The sequence below is a fragment of the Trachypithecus francoisi genome, unplaced genomic scaffold (assembly GCF_009764315.1).
Source record: "Trachypithecus francoisi isolate TF-2019V2 unplaced genomic scaffold, Tfra_2.0 Lachesis_group11, whole genome shotgun sequence".
In the NCBI taxonomy this organism is placed as follows: domain Eukaryota; kingdom Metazoa; phylum Chordata; class Mammalia; order Primates; family Cercopithecidae; genus Trachypithecus; species Trachypithecus francoisi.
The window spans coordinates 99519770-99530087 of record NW_022681456.1 but is presented as its reverse complement, the minus strand read 5'-3'; the positions used below and the strand labels follow the sequence as shown (position 1 = coordinate 99530087).

The 10318-nt window shown below is 41.8% G+C and overlaps 1 pseudogene; it reads left to right on the top strand.

Annotated features, from left to right (window-relative positions):
• The first annotated feature begins 7922 nt into the window (after positions 1-7922).
• LOC117091091 lies at positions 7923-10064 on the top strand (annotated as a pseudogene).
• The last annotated feature ends 254 nt before the right edge of the window (positions 10065-10318 follow it).

Here is a 10318-nt window from a genome sequence, read left to right as displayed (position 1 = left end):
TTCCAGCAAATTCCCCAGCACCATGGAGATTTATCCATCTAAGTTAAAATGGTTTTCTGCTATTTTAATTTGCATTTCCTTAATTATGAATGCAGTTGAATGTCTTCCCATGTGTTTATATACCATTAATATTTACTTTGTTTAGTTTTTAATGCATGCTATTTAATATTTATTTTTCTTTTAACAGTAGGTTTATATCTTTTGTCAATTTTTTAAAATTTTTTCCCCAAATTCAAACTAGTGTCAGTAGAATGCCAATTTTCCTATTAAGTTGTTGGACTTACTACTTGTAAGAAATATATATGCCAATCTTAAGTGTTGCAAATATTTCCCCCAGAATACTCTGCTTTTTAACATTTTAGTTGCACGTTGTACTGTGCTGTTTTTAATTTTTATGTAGCCAATATAATCTTTTTCTTCTTCTATATCCTCTGGATAAAAGATTTTGTCTTTTGCTTAAAAGACCTTTTCCTCAAGATTATACAAATATTGGAATGGGAGAATATTTTTAAATTTTCTTCTGTGTTCTCTCTGCTCTTTTTTTTTTTTTTTTTTTTTGAGACGGAGTCTTGCTCTGTCGCCCGGTCTGGAGTGCAGTGGCCGGATCTCAGCTCACTGCAAGCTCCGCCTCCCGGGTTTACGCCATTCTCCTGCCTCAGCCTCCCGAGTAGCTGGGACTACAGGCGCCCGCCACCTCGCCCGGCTAGTTTTTCGTATTTTTAGTAGAGACGGGGTTTCACCGTGTTCGCCAGGATGGTCTCGATCTCCTGACCTCGTGATCCGCCCGTCTCGGCCTCCCAAAGTGCTGGGATTACAGGCTTGAGCCACCGCGCCCGGCCAAATATATGCCAATCTTAAGTGTTGCAAATATTTCCCCCAGAATACTCTGCTTTTTAACATTTTAGTTGCACGTTGTACTGTGCTGTTTTTAATTTTATGTAGCCAAATATAAATCTTTTTCTTCTTCTATATCCTCTGGATAAAAGATTTTGTCTTTTGCTTAAAAGACCTTTTCCTCAAGATTATACAAATATTGGAATGGGAGAATATTTTTAAATTTTCTTCTGTGTTCTCTCTGCTCTAGATAAGGACTATTATGATGACTAGCACTTTGGGTCTCTTTATTCTCCCAGGTTAAAAGCTGTTTGGTTTGAGAATACACTCTTATACATCCTGCATTCTGTCCTCATTAATCTCCAAAGCAATTTCCTAATTCACGAGAGAAACGCTTTTTCTCTCATCTGAGATATACAATGTAGTGAACTTGGAAACTCTGACAAGCCTTCTTTTCTCTGAGTATCTCTGCCTTGTCAACTCTTGTAGGCTATCAACTAGTCTAAGTTTTTATTCTAGGACGTGAATTGCAATGAAGAAGGCCTTGAGTTAAAAGGGAGTTGGAGACAATACTGAAATATGACTAGAGGCTCAGTTCTCCAATATATGCGAAAGTTTTCTTCTCTGCAGTAGAGTAGAGATGGTGCCTACAGTGATTTCACAATTCTAGCTGGTACTATGAGGTTCATAAAAACATGGCCCACAAATGCAGGAACCATGTGTGTTTTGTGTTTAACTGTTGTATTCCTGGCATTTTGCATGGTACGTGATACAGCAATGATCCTCAAAAAATATTTACTGATTTGAAGATTCTTTAAGTCAGAATGATTTGTATCTTCTCCAACATATCTGGATCCTAAGGGGTGATGCCAACAAGAGTCCTGGAAAAAAGTGTTTCTGTTATGATGTGGCATGGTTAGGTCTTGAAGTATACATTTGCTTGTATTTGATGTATACCTTTGTGCTGTGTTCTCTTAATAATCCCCCAAAAGCTCCTTTCCCCGCTTTCCCTAGGTCACAATGTTGCAGAAAAAAAGTTCAAGAATTGCTAACTTAACTATGACTTGAAAGGATTAAAATGCATGCTTACAAACCAGTTTCTTAAACCAATTCCTTAATTCACAAAGACTAGATATAATTACAGCTGCGAATAGGGGGAAGACAGAAGAACAGGCAGCTTGATTGCAGGGGAAAGTGAAAGGAAACAGAGACTTGAAGGAAGAAGAAAGGAGAAAAAGATCTTCCATCATGAAGGTGGAATGATAGGGGAAATTTTTCACACACCCTGTAAACAAACACATACTCCGAGGACAATCCACATATCACCTTTGTAGACATTTAAAGTCACCTTACCTTGATGAGGAGGAACTCAGATGCCTTGGGTTAAAAGTGGCCCAGTCGTCTGATAGAACTGATATTTGTGGTTTCTTTTGAATAAAAGAAAGAAACTGAAAGAAAACTGACCCTCCCAGTCTTAAAACTTGAGAAAGTTACATTTGTCTTACTCTGAGTTCGTTCCTCATGAAGTCAATCATCAGGCCTCCCAGATATTATCAAGGAACTGAAACTTACCAGATCACTGCATCTGGACAATGAGGAGCCAGACCCCTCACCCATCATGATTGCCTAAGCAACCACCTGCTTCTTGTTGACCACCTTCTCCCCTTTACCCCTCCCTAATTCTTGTTTTCCCAAAAATGGTTATATTTCTTTTCTGTTACACAAACCCTAATCAGTCAGGGAGATGGATTTGGGACTGATCTAGAACTGATCTCCCATCTCCTCAGCTGCAGCACCCAACTAAAGCCTTCTTCCCTGGCAATACCCATTGTCTCAGTGATCAAGCAGCAGGACCTAGACAGAACCCCTGGCATTTCGGTAACAGGGTGAATAAATGGATGTGCAACGAAAACCTCTTCATCTGAAATAAAGGGCAGATGAACACTAAGCCTCAGGATGGTGCCAGTGAACACAGGCTGGGTTGTTTCCACTTTTTGACTATTATGAATAATGCTGTTATGAACATTGTATGCAAGTAGAGGAAGGAGTCTAAAGGCCCAGGGAAACAAGAATGATGCATGAATCTGTTATGACTAGCCTGCCCTGTCACTCTGAAACACACTCATCCCTGGGAGAGCCTGGAGGACGTCCCCTATACCCAGGCATGATGATGCAATAGTAAGGAAACTTGAGCATTCTTATAAAACTCTGTTGCAGCTGTTCTTTGCCAGTAGGAGATGGTGGCAAAAGATGTTGCCATGGAATTGAATTTCCTGATCTCAACTGGCGTAAAGGATCCAGGAGTGGTAGAGGCCAGTGGCAATCCTTAGCTTGCAGTGACAAGGTGTCTTAGTCAGTTTGGGTTTAGTCAGTCAGAATACCATAGATGGGTATTTAAACAATGAACATTTATTGCTCAAGTTCTGGAGACTGGAAGTCCTGAGATTAGGGTGCCAGCATGGCTGGTTTGTGGTAAAGGCTTGCCTCCTGATTCACAGATGGCTATCTCTTCACATGGCAAAGAGAGTGAGATCTTCTCGCTTTCTCTTCTCTAAGGACACAAATCCTATAGCAGGAGCTCCACCCTCATGAGCTCATCTATACCCAATTATTTCCCAAAGGCCCCACTTCCTAATACCATCCATTGGGGGTTAGGGTTTCAACTTACAGATTTTGGGGGAACACAAATTGCATAACACAAGGTGAGTACAATTATCAGAGTAACCCACAGGGATGAAGTGTGTATGCTCAGAGGGTATGACCTCTCGGGATATGTAACATCGTGTAATCAGTCATGACTGTAGGAATTAAATACAAGGGCAGCCCAAAGTACTTCTTAACATATCCAAGCAATGATTCTAGGTCTAGTGGGGAGAAACCTAGTTTAAGTCACTGTAGTGGGAATTCACACACTCTTCGCCAGGTTCTTGAACTAAGCTAGTTCACAGACTTGGAACCCCAAAGGACACTGCAATGTGACCACAGGTGTGTTTTGTGGATCTTCAGTAAAACATTCCCCACACACAAGCAGGGCCATTTCCCAGTGTGACTATAAACTGGAGAAAGGTAAGTATTTGGGGGGGAGGTTAATTGATTTTGGCTCTGAACTGATGCTGATCCATGGAGACATAAAGTAAGATGAGAACATAAAGTAAGGAGAAAATAAAGTAAGATTAAATGAAACAAACACAACAATAACAACAACAACAAATCCAGGATAGTCCATCACTCAGAGCAGAAGTTTACAGAACCCAGGTGATAGATGGAACCTTGACCAGAGTCAGTTTCCCAGTGTGTCCAATGGCATGATGGAGCCATTCAGTGGTTATTACTCTAGTCTCAGAATGAACGGTGGGAAAAAGTATATTTAGCAACTGTTCTTTGATTGATGGAGTGAGGGAGGGCTATTATATTAAGAACATTCAACTGAAAGCCTCTGAAAATCCTCAGATCACCAAAATAGTGTTCCCAAAGTAATTCTGCAATCTGGGGGGAGTTCAGTGGCGACAGTTGTGCAACAGTGAGTGTACGTAATGCCACTGAATGTTACACTTAAAAATGGTTTAAAAAGGCCAGGCGCGGTGGCTCACACCTGTAATCCCAGCACTTTGGGAGGCCGAGGCGGGCGGATCACAACGTCAGGAGATCGAGACCATCCTGGCTAATACGGTGAAACCCCGTCTCTACTAAAGAATACAAAAAACTAGCTGGGCGACGAGGCGGGCGCCTGTAGTCCCAGCTACTTGGGAGGCGGAGGCAGGAGAATGGCGTGACCCTGGGAGGAGGAGCTTGCAGTGAGCTGAGATCTGGCCACCGCACTCCAGCCTGGGCGACAGAGCCAGACTCCGTCTCAAAAAAAAAAAAAAAAAAAAAGCAAATGATTATCAACAGCTCTATTGTTTTAACTTGTACATATTGTGTTTCTTTCATTTTAAAGTAGAAGCAGTAGATATTTAAAATCAAAAGATAATTTCAAACATTCCTTTTTGTCATTGAATTCAAGAAGAAAACGCCAAAAAAGAGAAACCACACAAAACTTGAATAAGTCCGGGTGCAATGGCTCACGCCTGTAATCCTAGCACTTTGGGAGGCTGAGGCAGGTGGATCACTTGAGGTTAGGAGTTCAAGACCAGCCTGGCCAACATGGCGAAAACCAGTCTCTACTAAAAATACAAAAATTAGCCAGGCGTGGTGGTGTGCACCTGTAATCCCATCTGCTTAGGAGGCTGAAGTGGGAAAATCGCTTGAATCCAGGAGGCGGAGGTTACAGTGAGCCGAGATTGTGACACTGAACTCCAGCCTGGGTGACAGAGCAAGACTCCCTCTCATAATAAATAAATAATGAATAAATAAATAAATAAATAAAGTGTACTCCATATGTATTCAATTTATTTTATTTTTGTATGAACATAAATATACAATACAAATTTAAAATATATATGTAATTAATTGTGGAAAATGGGATCTATCATGAGGATAAAGCAGAGTTATGCAACAAGATGAAGCAACAAAAGTGATTTTTGAGGAAGATTGCAAATTATCTTAAGTAATTTAGAAAGATCACCATTTCCTGAGCTTTACCAGCATTAACAGGAAGCCTTAAGAACAAGGATGTGGTTAGGTGTGTCTATTGGTTTCTCAGAAAGACATATAACAGGAAAACCAATGACATTAAGAGATAGGTAGCAACTTTAATAATTTACCAGCCTTGTATTTCTTCACATTCTTGTTTCAGAGACAGCTTGAAAATAGTCTGAAAGGAAGATAATTCCAAATTCCTGAGGATTTTCAGCAAGTGTTAAGTGTAGTATATAAAATGATAACAGAGGATTATGTGGATGCATAACCCAGTGGCAACAAATTCCATTTTGGCCGTGAACTACTGAACAGATTCCCTGAATGTGTTCATTTGCTGAACAAATCTTATTTCAGCAAATGACAAAATGAGATTTGTTCAGCACATCTCCTGTGAGTGCTCAGATAGTGTGGGCTCTGTGGTCAGACAAACACTGGGCACTTCTCTTGGTATTATCACCTTAAGCTGTGTGCCTTGGGGAAAGTTACTCAGTTTCTCATTCCCTCCATTTCCTCGTGCACAAATGGAAGAAAACAAAGGTGTTGTGATGATTAAATGAGATATGTATACAATATTTTTAGTACAATGTCCAGCACATGGTGAGCCTTCAAGAAATGCTATCTACTAGTCCTACGTGCAATGCACCGTGGAGAGGGCTAAAAATGACATGTGTGGCATGAGTTGCAGTTTAATCCTATGCTCCACTTACTCTAAGATTCAGGTATGTGTTGCACTAGTTGGACTAGTGGCCAGGGGTCAGAGGAAAATAAGAACCTCCCAAAAATGTCTTCCTTACTCTAGAGGAAGACAGAGTTAAGAAGAAAAGCTTTAGCTCAAGGAAAGGGCATTAGAGTTAGAATGGAGGGAAAAAAATATCTACTAATCAGAATATTCTATTGGCCACAGTCTCTGTGGCCTTCTGGCAATTAAAATTTTAAAGTTAAAGATTACTTAAAATTGGCTGGGCGTGTATTTTTGATTCGTGCCTGTAATCCCAGCACTTTGGGAGGCTGAGGCGGGTGGATCACAAGGTCAGGAGTATGAGACCAGCCTGGCCAACATGGTAAAACCCTGTCTCTACTAAAAATACAAAAATTAGCCGAGCGTGGTGGTAGGCATCTGTAATCCCAGCTACTCGGGAGGCTGAGGCAGGAGAATCTCTTGAAATCAGAAGGTGGAGGTTGCAGTGAGGGAAGATGGCGCCACTGCACTCCAGCCTGGGCAACAAGAGCAAAGCTCTGTCTCAAAAAAAAAAAAAAGATTACTTAAAATTTACTTGGAAACTTAAAAGTGCACCATTAAGTAACTCCTGGGACCAAGCATATGTCATGAGAAAAATTAAGAAATATTTGCCACTGCAAGACAAAAAAAAATGTTTTTTAATTTTAAGAAATACTTAAATTGAGTCATAATGAATGATATGGTTGGGTCTGTGTCCCTACCTAAATCTCATGACAAATTGTAATCCCCAATGTTGGAGGCAGGGTCTGGTGGGAAATGATTGGATCCTGGGTGCAGATTTCCCCTTTGGTGCTGTTCTCATGATAGTGAGTGAATCATCAGGAGATCTGGTCGTTTAAAAGTATGTAGCACCTCTCTGCTCTCTCTGTTCCTCGTGCTCCGGCCCTGTAAGACGTGCCTGCTTCTCTTTTGCCTTTCACCATGATTGAAAGTTTCCTGAGGCCTCCCCAGCATGCTTCCTGTACAGCCTGTGGAAACGTGAGCCAATTACTCTTTTATTTATAAATTACCCAGTTTCCAGTGGTGCACACCTGTAATCGAGAACTTTGGGAGGCTGAGGTGGGTGCATCACCTGAGGTCAGGAGTTCGAGGCCAGCCTGACCAACATGGAAAAACCCTGTCTCTACTAAAAATACAAAATTAACTGGGCATAGTGGCACATGCCTGTAACCCCAGTTACTTGGGATGCTAAGGTGGGAGAATTGTTTGAACCCTAGAGGCAGAGACTGCAGTGAGCCAAGATCATGCCATTGCACTCCAGCCTGGTCAATGAGAGCAAAACTCTGTCTCACAAAAAAAAAAAAAAAAAAAAAAAAATACCCAGTTTCAGGTATTTCTTTAAAACAGTGCAAGAATGGACTAATACAATGAAAATACCAAATTTCAGACTGGATGTGGTGGCTCATGCTTGCAATCTCAGCACTTTGGGAGCCTGAGGTGGGAGGATCACTTGAGGCCAGGAGTTCAAGACCAGCCTGGGCAATATAGTGAGACCCAACTGCTACAAAAAATTTTAAAGTTAGCTGGGTGTGGTGGCAAGCACTTGTATTCTCAGCTACTTGGGAGTTTGAGGCAGGCAGGAGGAGCACTTGAGCCCGTGAATTTGAGATGGCAGTGAGTATCTCAATCAGTACCACTGCACTCCAACCTGGGCAACACCGCAAGATCCTGTCTCAAAAAAAGATAGTTTTCAAAAATGAACATAAAGTATAAACTAACACCAACATTCAACATGTACACACACACACACACACACACACACACACACATCTGGGGATTCAACCAACCACAGATAAAAAATATTTGGAAAATAAAAATTCCACCCTGAGCTTCTGGACGTCAGCACCAGCCGCAGGGCTGCTCTAGGGGCCACATGGCTGAAGGGAGCACAGGGAGCTACCAGAGGCAGAATGAAGAGACTGAAGCAATGACAGCCACTTATTCTGAGGAATTACATGTCATTGATGACTATGCCAAAACATTTTGTATTAGAATTAGCGATGATATTGATCACCCCAAATGGACACTTTGCTCGTAGGTGATGCTACTGAATTAATATCCAGGTACAGCTCCACCTACTTATTAATAGGTAAGCCCCTTGGCTTAAAGGACAAGAATGTGCAGATTTATCAAATTGCCTTGAGAAAATACAATTCGGAATATTGGTGGAAATATTCTTTACCTGTGGGTGGAGAAAATAAGAGATGCTCGACTGGGCACAGTGGCTCATGCCTGTAATCCCAGCACTTTGGGAGGCCAAGGAGGGCAGATCACAAGGTCAGGAGATCTAGACCATCCTGGATAACACAGTGAAACCCCATCTCGACTAAAAATACAAAAAATTAGAAGGGCGTGGTGGCGGGCACCTGTGGTCCCAGCTACTCGGGAGGCTGAGGCAGGAGAATGGCTTGAACCTAGGAGGCAGAGGTTGCAGTGAGCCGAGATCGCGCCACTGCACTCCAGCCTGGGTGATGGAGCAAGACTCCATCTCAAAAAAAAAAAAAGAAGAGATGCTCTAATTTGAAAATCTTAAATGACAGAACCAAGACCAGATGTAAAGAAGAAAACTGGGCCAGGCAGTGGTTCACTCCTGTAATCCTAGCACTTTGGGAGGCCAAGGCAAGAGGATCACTTGAGGCTGGAATTCAAGACCAGCCTGGGCAACATAGCCAAACACCCCTCCCCACAACCTACAAAAAAACACTTTTTTTAAAAAAAAAGAAGGAAACTGAAGAGAAAGATGTTGAATGTGAAGATGATCTCATTTAGCCTGTCAACCAGAAAATCTGGTTAAAGTATTGGATTTTGATATCAGTGAAAGTTGAAGAGAAATAGAAGAATTACCTCCAATCGCTTTTCTTTTTTTTTTTTTTTTTTGAGATGTTATTTCACTCTTGTCGTCCAGGCTGGATGGAGTGCCAAGACCCTGTCTCGGCTCACTGCAACCTCCGCCTTCTGGGTTCAACCAATTCTCCTACCTCAGCCTCCCAAGTAGCTGGAATTACAGGCGCCTGCCACCACACCTGGCTAATTTTTGTATTTTTAGTAGAGACGAAGGTTCACCATGTTGGTCAGGCTGGTCTCGAACTCCTGACCTCAGGCAATCCACTCACTTTGGTCTCTCAAAGGGCTGGGATTACAGGCGTGAGCCACCGCACCCGGCCTGCCTCCGATTGCTTTGTATGGCTTATTGGGCTAGGAACTTATTTAAGATGACATTCCTATTACAGGCCAAATAAATACTTTTCAGATACACTTGGCTCCTGTAGTTTGTCCGAAACAGGTGAGAATAGTTCTTGCCAAATAACCATGAGACAAGAAAATAGCTCATGTCACCCCCAACACCTATGCCTACAGATATATTGCAAAGATAAACAGACCTTCTTGCAGGGCTGTGATAATGGGGAGACAGCATCTGGTAGATATCATCATCTGATGGAGATCTGAAATGTGAGGAATGTCATGGTAATCATGTCAGGCTAGTACAAAGAGATTTTGTTAGGACCAGATCCCTTTCAACATATCAACAACTGTGCCAGAAACATACTAGTGGAGGAGAACTACACAAATTCACCTGAGGAATCATCTAAGATTTTGGGAAAAAACAAAAACGTAAGAAGCAAGAAGAGTGAGTATTAATACCCGAAGCTATATGAAAGGTAAATTTACCTATAATTATATACTCATTCCATAGTTAGTAAAGAATAAATCAACCAATTCAGCATGGACACCAACATTATCTTTCCTTCTTTGGTTATATTATCTGGCAAAAATGGAGAACTTATATTCAGTGTGTTTTGGGCTTATTTGGGAAAACAAATTTGAACTTAATCACCACTTCATCTGATTTTAGGAAGGTAACAGTTGCCCAGCGGAATATCTAAATTAACTGTCCACTTCAGGACATGTCAAGTGCCTTCTTCAGATGAGTAAGAAACAACTGTAGGCCAGGCGCAGTGGCTCACGCCTATAATCCCAGCACTTTGGAAGGCTGAGGTGGGCAGATCACAAGGTCAGGAGTTCGAGACCAGCCTGACAAACATGCTGAAACCCTGTCTCTGCTAAAAATACAAAAAAAATTAGCCAGGCATGGTGGCGCACACTTGTAATCCCAGCTACTCAGGAGGCTGAGACAGGAAAATCGCTTGAACCCAGGAGGCAGAGGTT